Below are 11,482 nucleotides of genomic sequence, written 5' to 3'. Positions count from 1 at the left end.
GCTGGAAAAATGACAGATGTCAGGAGAAAGATTTTCAATTTCTTTTTTTTCTTAGTCCCTGTTCACTCCATTGAATGCACTGCTGTCAATTCAATTGAAGGTACAATTGCAAGCACATGGTGCAGAGGTATTTGGAGGGACGTGTCAAAAGCAAAAGCCATTTCATACTTCAAGAGAAAACCACTTTGCTAAACTCTGGTGCACATAAAGTACAAGCCAGCAGGTGTTGAAGATCTGGGGATAAACGGGAGCTCTACACCTCTCCTCCCCACCATTCAATCAGTTCAAGCTGTGTGCCTGCTCTGTCTTTCCCATACATCCTTCTCCTGTTCAGACTGGGCTACACAACCACCTCAGATTTCTAATATAAGCCCATCCAGAGATACATCAAATCCAAAACTTCAGCCTGATAGGCTAACACTTGGCAAAGCCCTGTGCAGTTCTGTAAGGGGAATCTTACTGCTCAAGTGCCTGGGCAACAACAAGCAACAGCACTCCAGCTGCTATTGGACATTTTCAGTCAACATATTGAAGGTGAGTTCAGTGCAACTGTTGGGCAGATAGATGCCTTGTTATCAAAACCAGATCCTTCACCCACTTGTCTGCTGTGAGCTGGCAAGAGCAGAGGAGTCATTATTACTGTATGACACTTTAATTCTATTTATATTGAGAATGCTGGGAATTCCAATTTAAAAAAAAAAAAGCATTGCCTAAGTTGGGCATTTGCAGTGTTCTAATGCACTGTTGCCCATGAGCAAGACAACAGGTTCCTGTTATTGCTGTAAAATACAGGGTTGCATTTATGGAACATGTACCTCTGGTACTTCTACATTGTGAGATATAAAATGGCAGAAAATCAACTTTATGTACTGTCTTTTAGCTCAGCATTTATTATTGTTCTTGCCCTGTCATAAGAAAGCAATGAGGGGCAGCCTGTGTGTGAATGCTGAAAAACATGAAGGCTAAAGTTTAAATTCTGACTATGCTGTAGTTACAATCAGTCCACTTCTCCCACGTTTCCCCAGAACATTGTGCTCACTTGGGTTCTTAGATATTTTTACTATTTATACTTGTTTTACCTTCACGCTGGCCTTTTTTTCACCTTTGGCAGGAACTACCAACATTCAGCCATAAAAACTACAGTATTTGATGTCCTCTGGAGCAAGTCTGCACAGAATACAAAGAAGCAATACTGCAGATGAAAGATGAATCCCACAAGCTGTGTCCTGACAACTGCAAACAAAATGGGGAATTCCAAAAAGTAAACATTCACTCATCCATACAAGTACTGTCTACTCTAGGGGAAGTGCTGACTGCCAACAAGTTCACCAGGACTTAAGTGGATGCAAAGACATGTCATCAGTAGCTAAAAAACATACTAAGATATCTATTGTATCTCATGAGTGAGCTCAGAAAACAAAATCAAAAGAATCCCCTCCACACCTGGAGAAGAAAACCCTATTGTTCTCCATATTTGTTATTAAAACAGAAGAATGTGCTTAGCACCACGAACCAGTCACCATAAGAGGAACCTTGCAACAATGTCTACTCATGTAGACACTTGCCTTTCAGAAGTCTCTCCCTATTTTCTGTCTCTCCAGCAGTTGCTCTTTTAAGTGCTTTCTCTGAGCAAACAAAGGGTGAAGAAAAACTTAGCTCTGTTTTCTGCCTGAACCACTCTCCTCCGGGATGACAGTGTAGTTATGTGCTAAGTGTGCAGTTAAAACTCTAAAATAAAATGAATCAAAGTCACAATTGCACATCTACTGCTAGGTTACTGTACAACATCACCTGCATTCTTCAGCTGGTTTCACTTCCTGAAGTGAGGAGGTTACAATTACTATTCAGTATTTCTACACTTTTCTCCAATAGATGGTCAGTTTCTCTGGAATAAACGTGATCATCTCATCATCCAGGCACAAAAAAACCTCATAACAATAGAAATCTGTAGGACTGGGACATATTCTAAGTTATTTTAAATTTATAGATTCTCTGATCAGAAACTGCTGCAGGTATAATAAGAGTAAGACTGACCTCCTTTTGCCTTTGCATCTTCCAATTTTCATAGGTTTAGACACAGATGAAAGTAAGGGTTACCAAGTCTGAGTTTGAGAAGCTGAAGGAGCACCTATCAGAAGGTGAACCTGACCTGCTTGAAGGCAGTCCCTGTACCTGTTGTCACATCCCCTGTCAGGTATTTGCCATTTCCAGATCCCTCCTGCTCATCTGCCTTACCCCAATCCCCCACAACTGAGCACGCAGCTTGCCATGGTAGGTCAGCACCTGATGCCTTTGTCTGCCTGCTGGAATGCCACTCCTGAACAGCAATCTTGCACAGTTTACTCACTTTTTTCAATGAGAGAGAACAAAGTTACAAAGTAACTTAAGTTTTTAAAATTTCTTTTCAACTTAAAAAATAAAATCTGAAGAACTCTGCAAAGACTTCTGGGAAGCAACATAAATCCTAATTCTTTGTCTTTCTACAAGCAAGTAAGATTCTCTGCCCATTTGTCCTTGAATGTTCCGATTATCCTTGTATCAAAAAATCACATGCACAAGAATCTGGACATGAGAAGTGCATGCTCAGTGGTGAGTTTTCCAATTTTAGAATATGTGAAGCTTTATGAAGAAATGACTAGGAGTGGATTGTGTTTTCCAAGCCTGAGATATCTCATATATTTTTTTTTATTGAAGTTAATCAAAGAGGAAGCCAATTGTTTGAGATCCACATACCGTAAAACCAGTTAAACAACAATGCAAATAGCAGCCAGCTTTAAATTTGTTAAATGAATTCTTTGCCTCCCTTAGTAACCTTTCTGTGGTTCTGCAAAATAGCTCAGCTCATATCCAAAGTCCCTGAACAGCCTGTGGACTTCCATCCACATCATTCTGTTGCAAGGAGGTAAATTTCTTTCATGCTAAGACAGTGGCTTTCCTACAGATGCAAAGTTTAAGAAAAGGAAAATGGTCATTTAAACTAAACAGCTGAAATGCATTCAGCACATTCAAGGTCATTTGCCAATCTATACTGAAGTACAAAACATTTATTCTCCTTCTCCCTCACTTTTTCCTCTTTTAAATCTCTTTGGCCATATTATATATTAAAATTCCATCTATAAAAGTATTTTTATAGAATTAGGAAAAGAAACCTGATGAAATCAGGACATGGCTACAGAGCATTGTAACTTATAAATGGAATCTTCTTGTTAAGTGTGACCAAAATTTTGGCGTATCATCATCTTCCTGGGGAAATATAAACAGTCCCAGTGTTATGAAGTATAACCAGAATTTCCGTAACAGTTTCTAAACACATTATTGAAACTATTTTTACAAGCAGATACTTGAGAGAACATTATCATTACACATCTTGCAGTGGAAGAATCAATAAATTGTAGAGATGGAACAATTGGTCAATGTGTTCCTTCTTTCTTGAGAAAGATTTTTTCCTAGACATTACAGAAGCCTCCCTTAAGCAACCCCACTGAAGAATGTGGAGAGAAGAAAGATGACATTTCCAGAAATACTAGCAAGCAACAAGCACAAAAAATAAACTGCAATCCAGAAGAATCATAAACATTCTGTACGTGTTTTATTAGAAAGAAAATAGCTGCTTCCCAGAATTTTTGAAAAAAAAACCCCCGTAACTAAAAAAAGACTAATTTCAAATCTTCTCCTTCAGCTTGCAGTCTTTAATTTAATTTTTTGTTCACCTTATAAATAAGAGTACAAGTATCTTATTTCACATTACAACAGTTTTAAATTTCAGTGTTCCTGGTACTATTACGTCATGTGTGTAAATGATGGCATGTTCATTATCTACTGAACTAAAAAAAATAGTTACATAGCTTCATAGTAGCTTTTCTTCCTTGATATCAGCACAGTTATTTCCACTAAAGCAGTTGGTGTTGGCCAAACACAAAACCAGCATGGAAGAGACAGGTTCTTCTCTGTACAGCAGGTAGATCACCAAGACTTCAACATCACCTGCATCACAAGCACACTCCGATCTATTTGTTCTTACTCTGTTCAGGTGAACCTCATTAAATAAAATTCTGTCACAACAGACACTGGAGTAGGTAGGACGCACAAGTGCACAGCACTTGACATAAAATCTCAGCAGTTAACACACTTGCCTTAGCAGACAAAGCCATACCAGAAGCACACTGAGCACTGTCCATTCATCCCTTTCACACACATCACTAGCTACCTGAACCTTCTTAGTTCCCTTGTGCCTGGAACCATCCCACCCCATAGGTGAGTGGGAAGGAAGGAACTTGCTTTCAAGAGTGAATTTCATCCTCATACAGTACAGCAGACTAGCAGAGAAAGAAATGTTGCCACATGTGATCAGATACATATCACATGACACAGGTCAGCATTACAACTTTCTGATGCAGAGAGTTCCCTCATGGAGCAAGTTGTTTTCACACCACTGAGACAGAGAAGAGAGAGCAGCAGCATCAGGCCCTCTATTCTACAAACATCTCCAAGGCTACAGCAGGCCAAGCTACTGAAGCAGGCAGAGGACAGAGAAGCTACAGTCAAGTGAGATCTTTGGCAAAACGTGTGCCCAGACTGTTGTATCTATTAAAATGCAGACCAAATGGATTGAAATACCCATTTAGACAAAGGAGAAGCAGCTTTACTATCATGTACTTTCTTTAACTTTTTTAGAAAACACATATTTTGCAGGGTGCCTAATCTTTTACCTGGCTAACTGAACTCCAAGGAGCAGGAAAGTCAAAATCAAAGTTACCAAACACTTGAGAGGCATCTAAGATAGTTTTTCTAGAGAGTTGAATACTACAGTTTAAGGTCCAGGACCACAGTGACGTGTTAAAGAATGATTGCAGTGTATATTGGGCCACCTCACCCAAAATGCCCTCTATACACAGAACTGCAAGCCCACAATTTATTGTTCGTCCTCTCTCCAAGCGCAACTCCAGCCCTCAGGTTTTGTCCTTTCAGAGGACAGTTGCATATCAGAGGTGACCACCCCAACATCAGCGATGGAGCAGTGGGTTAGAGCTGGCACACACAAGAAATTGGCTCTGTTTTGGATCCCCATTTGGGAGGAAGGCAAAGAAAACAGTTTTGTTTTTATTCAGATTTCAATAGCAGCTGTCGGAAAGCTGCTCAGCAGTTTGGAATGTCAGAAGTAGTCCCTTTGGAGCTGGATTACAGGGAGATGGAGACAGCCAAGAGCACTAAGCAGATAGCTGTGTAACCATGGAGTAAAACTTACTGCATATTCACAGATACAAAGAACCTTACTCTCTGTCACATATGGCTCACTCTCAAATCTTGCAAGCAAGGCCTAAACTAAACCTTTTCTTTAGGCTTGTCTAATCTGCTTTTGCTAAATAACTGTATAAAATATGTATTGGTACAACAACTCTAAAAATAAATCTGCCAGTCTTACTGGAGGGGAAGCTACAATGTCTGCAAGCCAACAAAAATAACAATTTTTCATTCTACTCAAAGTTCAGGAAAAATATTCCTGTTTGCCAAATAAAAAAACCGACAAAACTGATGGGAACGGAAAATATTTTCAGGCTGAAAGAGGATATTACAAACAATGGAGACTCAAAGTCAAATCTCTCGTTATCCTTTTTAAAGGAACCTTCTGAAATACAACACCCAATTTTTGCAAGAATGATGTAACCTTTAAACAATACTACTCCAAATACTTTGTCATCTAACTCTTATGTAATTATTTCTTTAACAAATAATGATGGAGTTGACCCACCCGATGCATACACATTTCTTTGGGGATTTCTTCTGGCCTCCTGGCTTTAATTTTCAGCCCTTCTGGCAGTACTGAAAAAACTGAAAGAGAGCTGAAAAATCTCAGGCCTACTTTTATTTCAGGAGTTATTCCAGAAGTTCAGAAGACAGAAATTTCATGAATTTCCAATGTGTGGATAAGCACGTCTGATGATTCTCAGATTTAACCCCAGAAAATGATTTAAAAAAATTATAAAAAAAAAAAAAAAGAAAAATTGCCTATAACACCTGCACTCAAAATTACTTTTTGACGTATTTATTATTCTTCAAAAGAGATGGTAGGTAGAGCAGCTTTTTCATGAGTTCAGCCTAAATATATACCTTAGGGTTAATGTAGACAGCAACTAGAAGCACCTGAGAAAGATCATTATTTTGAGGTAATTTGGCTTGTTCAGCCTGGAGAAGAGGAGGTTGAGGGGAGACCTCACTGCAGTTACAACTTCCTCGTGAAGGGAACAGGAGGGGCAGGCACTGATCTCTTCTGTGATGACCAGTGACAGCAACCAAGGAAACGGCATAAAGATAAGCCAGGGGAGGTTTAGGTTGGGTATCAGGAAAAGGTTCTTCCCCCAGAGGGTGGTTGGGCACTGGAACAGGCTCCCCAGGGCAGTGGTCACAGCACCAAACCTGACAGAGTTCAAGAAGCACTTGGACAGTGCTCTCAGGCACATGGTGTGACTCTGGGGGACGATCCTGTGCAGGGCCAGGAGTTGGACTTCAGTAAACCTTGTGTGTCCCTTCCAACTCAGGATATTCTAAGATTCTATATAAACAACTATTCCCCTCCTCTAGCTGAGATGGTTCGAAAAACCCAACCATTCTGTACTGAAACATGTTAATATCATTAACATTTTCCACCCACAGCTCTGCAAGAGGAAGAAGAGGAGGGAGTGTTTCAACCTGCAAGATGGAGTCACCCAACCTAAGATGCCAGCACACATATTCAAAGGCTTCCCAGTCGCAGGCACATGCACGGTAATCTTCTGCAAAAGAGAGGAAAAGCTGGCTAATTAAGGCATCAGCCACACCCAATGTCAGGATGAGTCAAGTCAACTATGGCTTTAGAAGTTCCAGTACAGCTACAGAGAGGAAAAACTTTGCTCTGCCCTCTGTATAGTGGCCAACAAGCTTCTTCTATGCCACTTGCAGAATCAGTTACTCCAAAGTACGAAAAAATTTCCAAAGTCCCTGGACTTTCAAATGGGAACATGCACTCGTTTAAGAAATGTCAATTGAAATCAAGCAGCAACCAAATGAAAACTTCATTACTTATAGAAATTAATTTTTCTTCTTGAAAGTAGGTTATGAAACAGTTATCTGAATAAGTTTACACATAAAGACATTGCACTCCACTGTCCTACTTTACACACATTGCTGAGTTTTGCAGGAGTGAAGACAATTAGAAAACCAAAGGAAGAGAAGTAAAATTCTGTTGTACTGGCAACTAGAAAATTGAAAGAATACAAGTAGTCAATTCTCTATATATCCTAATAATAGTCCAGAAATCTAGATCCCTGGTGAAGTCCTGATTCTTTCAGCATTGAAGAGATCAGCCAGCCAAGTGAAAAGACATTTTTAAGTGTATTAGAAATACAGAACCAGCGTTCCTTAAATCTGTATCACTACTTCAGCCAAAAGCACAAAAAAGAAGCACCATCGGAGGTCTTGTAGAGCATGTTTTAAAATGTGAAATATGTAGTGTTCAGCACTACACTAAAATCAGAAAAGGATAATAGCTGATGCAGTTAATAATATCTACTGGGACATTATTTCCTTAAGCTGCTCAAAGGAAAGACAAAATCCAAACAACTGGAAAAAGTGGTAATTCATGATAACTTAGTCACCACAGTGTAGCCTGTGTCTTGTACTGAATCGAATAGCTCATATTTTACAGTATCCTAAGTTTGCAGTTGACATCCAATTAATTACTTCCCAAAAAGCTATCTGCAAAAGTGATAACAACATCTGAGTTTCCAAGGGAAAAATAAATCAACATGTGACCTCTAGTCCTACTGTCCTTTTAAGTTCCCACCATACTTGAGAAGCTACCACAAATTCATTTTTCTCTCTTTCAGAGGTCAACCATGTTTTGCATTTCCAAGTGAAAGCACTACACTGTAGTGTTAGACAGCAGCACTACACTGCTGGCGCAGGGGGAGAATTTTTTCTGTACTTCGCATACTCTTAAGTTCCCCCACTGCCAGAAAACGTGCCAGTAAGAGAAGGGAAAAAAGTAACACAAACACTCTTATCACACAGTATTTGACACTGGCTGTACTTAGTCTCACGTAGTGGAACTCGTGGTGAGGGATAGAAAAAAGGTTTCAGCAGATTGTGTTCTATACTGAATTATGAAATATTTTTTTGTACGAAACACCAAGAGTTTCTCCTTCATGAAGTCCCTAATTCTAGCAGATCTGTAACATACTTTCATTTGCATTCAACTTGTCAAGCAACTCAATCTCCCACTTCATTTTATGTACCGATCCATTCAAGTTAGGCCAGCATTTCTAGTTTTTTTGAGACAAGAAAATACTTCAGTTACTATTTCTTTGCCTACAGAAATATCCTGAGGTCAATTTAAATATTTTATTATTTAAAAAGGTCTTAATGGATTTAACAAAAACCATTTTTTTCTAGCTGTTTAGAATATGATCGAAACTGTATCACCACAGGTCAGTTCTTCTGCAGATCTGGATCTCCTTTCAAATCGAGATGCCACTGGATATTCAGCAGATGAACTGTTTGATGTTTAGATAGTTACACTGTGGGCAAATATTTAGAGTGGTCTTTAAAAAAAGACTAATTTCATTTTACCATTATAAAGAGAGTTTACCTTCCTGCTAAAAATATATACACCATCATCTGGCATAATGGACAAGGAGAACACCATTAAAGGATCCTACTATGAGTTTTAAGAGAAAATCAGTCTCTAGCACCTTGGGTTTGGGACATTTTGGAGCTGTTTGAAAGCCTACTAAGTTGGTATGGTTCAATGCAGATAGGATTTGATTTCTGATGCATCAGAGAGGGGGGAAAAAAAAAGGGGGGGGGGGGCGGAAACTAGATCTACCTAATTATTTTTTATCCCATGGTCTTCTAAAAATAAAATCCCTGGGGTTATCAGGCAAATACTAGTTCCAGGAAAATACTCCAGGGCATACAAAGGATTCTTTTTAATTGTTTTATCTTCAAGAAAATCACATAATTACGACTCACACCTCTGAGACAGCAAAACTGTATTTGGGACATAAAAGTGGATATGAGGATGATATAATTTCCCAGTCCTGAAGAGCCATGACTTTTCATTTTTCATAGAATCACAGAATAGCTTGGGTTGGAAGGGACCTTAAAGATCACCTGGTTCCAACCCCCTGCCATGGGCAAGGACACCTTTCACTAGACCAGGCTGCCCAAACTGGCCTTGAACACCTCCTGGGATGGGACATAAAACAAATTCTCTGGGCACTTTGAAAGCTTTGGAATTGTTCTGCTGGCTATCTGCAATTTCACAGGACCTTTTTTGGCAATAAAGGCGAGACTGAGCACAGGTTCTGTGCTGTTTCTATTGCTATTAGAAATACAGATCCGGTATGCCAAAAATGAGGGCACTTGGGGCTCTCACAGTTGAAATCTTGATCTTGCCAAAGAAACACACAAAACACCTGTCCAGATTAGGCCAGGATGCAGCCCTTTCATGAATCTGCTTATGAGATGAGATTGATCAATCTCTGCCTTAACTTGCAAATAACTTCTAGCAGCACCAAAACCAGCATCAACCCTCTCTGGGTTCCAGTAAGCCCTGGACCATAGAGAATTACACTGGAGGACACAGAACATTTTTTTTTTTCGTTTATGCAGAGTTTAGCAGTTCTTGCATTTCTGACTGCACAGCAATGGGTTTCTGAAGTTATTTTGACAGGGGTTGTGGCTCTAAAAAGAGATTCCTGGAACAACAGAGGATAGTACGAAAGAAAAGGACAGACAGGTAGGCAATAGAGCTTTAAACAAGCAATGCAACTGAGGACACATTTGTGAAACTATGTTTTTTGAATAGCAGCATTTGATACTGTCCAGATATTGCAGCTTAAGACCAAAATCAATTCGTATTGTGACTTCTGATCTAAGTGCCCTGCCACTTTGCATGTATTTGGCTCACCACGTGGATGGATATTGGTGATTTGGGATGGCAGCTGCTACACAAGGAAAGCCCCTTGCAGTTTTAAGAAATTTGTTGGAACTTAGCAAACAGATCCCAGAAACCTGAAGGTCAACTTTATGGGCCAAAGACATGGCTTACAACTTGAATCAAGTGTTATTACAGAAAGATAATTTTCTGTGTGAGGAAAGGGAATTGTTCCACACAAACTGCAGGAACATGCTGTTAAATAACTTCTTAATGGGGGATTAAATATCTACAATTCACAAAAGGGTGAGAATGTTAAAAAACAAACAAACAAACAAAAAACCAAAAACACTACCCTAGAACAAACCTCTCTATTTAAACAGAAAATGGAAACAAAAACTTCATCTCAGGAGAGAATTAACTCATAATTACCTGACTGCTCAGCTTAGTTTGTGGTTTCCCAGTTCACATTAACTGTTTTCTGATGTTAACTGCAGCAAATACAAGTAATTTTGCAAAACTGTAAATGTAAACCAAATTCTATTGTAGCCCTTCATATACTCTACACAGCACTTGAATACATCTTGCAGCTGAACAGTGCTTCTATGAATTCTGTCAACAGAAGAATAAAGACATGATTAAAATCTTGCAAAAGCCACACAAAATATTTGGGCTAGGCCAAAGGATGTAGCCTCTTTGTTAATTTGGCCAGTACAAGATGTTGTAGGTCAAGTTCTGCCCTAACTTATAATTAACTTCAGAGATTTGGAAAGATGAAGTGCAAACAAAACAGATTCTCACCTCCTGCCTGCCTGACACACACAGCCAGATGAATTCTGGCAGTGCTCACTGTTCACAAACTTGCAGAGGACACTCACTGCCAGGAAACAGAGAAACCTCCCTAACAGCCATTTCCATCATCAGTGAAATTGGAGTTTACAGTGAAACAGGGTTTACAATAGGTAGCTACACATCTGTAGTTGGAAAAAGCATTCACAACAAACTGTGCAGTTTCTTAATCAACAGCTTAATCACAGCAGTTACACACTCATGCTTATAAGTACAGGAATTAATGAACAGTGTTCTACTTTACTTGCAGTAATTAGGTTTTAATCTACTACTGATTTTTTCTTTACTATAAGCAATGTCACCACAATGTGAAATTGCTATTCATCACAGACATGTTCCTACACGAATACCAGCATCAGTCACAGGGCCATGGCCTGGGTTATGCAAAACAGTTCTGTAAACAGACAGTGCAGGAGGAGGCAAACAAGTCTTGTTTGGCAGGAGTAAGACTTGAAAAAAGGGTACATGCAGTGGTGATGAATCCAGCCTATTTTAAGTGTGGGAGAACTTCACCTGAATTTTCTCCTCCATCATATTTTAACTTAAGTCTGCACTTCACAGTACTTAACCAATACATATCTGGCAGCTGAACAGTGCTTCTGTAAATGCAGTATACAGAAGAAATAATTTTAAAAAGTAGCATCTGAAAAGTCTCAAAGTCTGGGAGAAATCTTATACAATTTCCAAATGCTGGCTGGAGAGCCAAGAGGACAAGAAGGG

The sequence above is a fragment of the Chiroxiphia lanceolata genome, chromosome 7 (assembly GCF_009829145.1).
Source record: "Chiroxiphia lanceolata isolate bChiLan1 chromosome 7, bChiLan1.pri, whole genome shotgun sequence".
Lineage (NCBI taxonomy): Eukaryota > Metazoa > Chordata > Aves > Passeriformes > Pipridae > Chiroxiphia > Chiroxiphia lanceolata.
Note: the sequence above shows the minus strand (reverse complement) of the source record.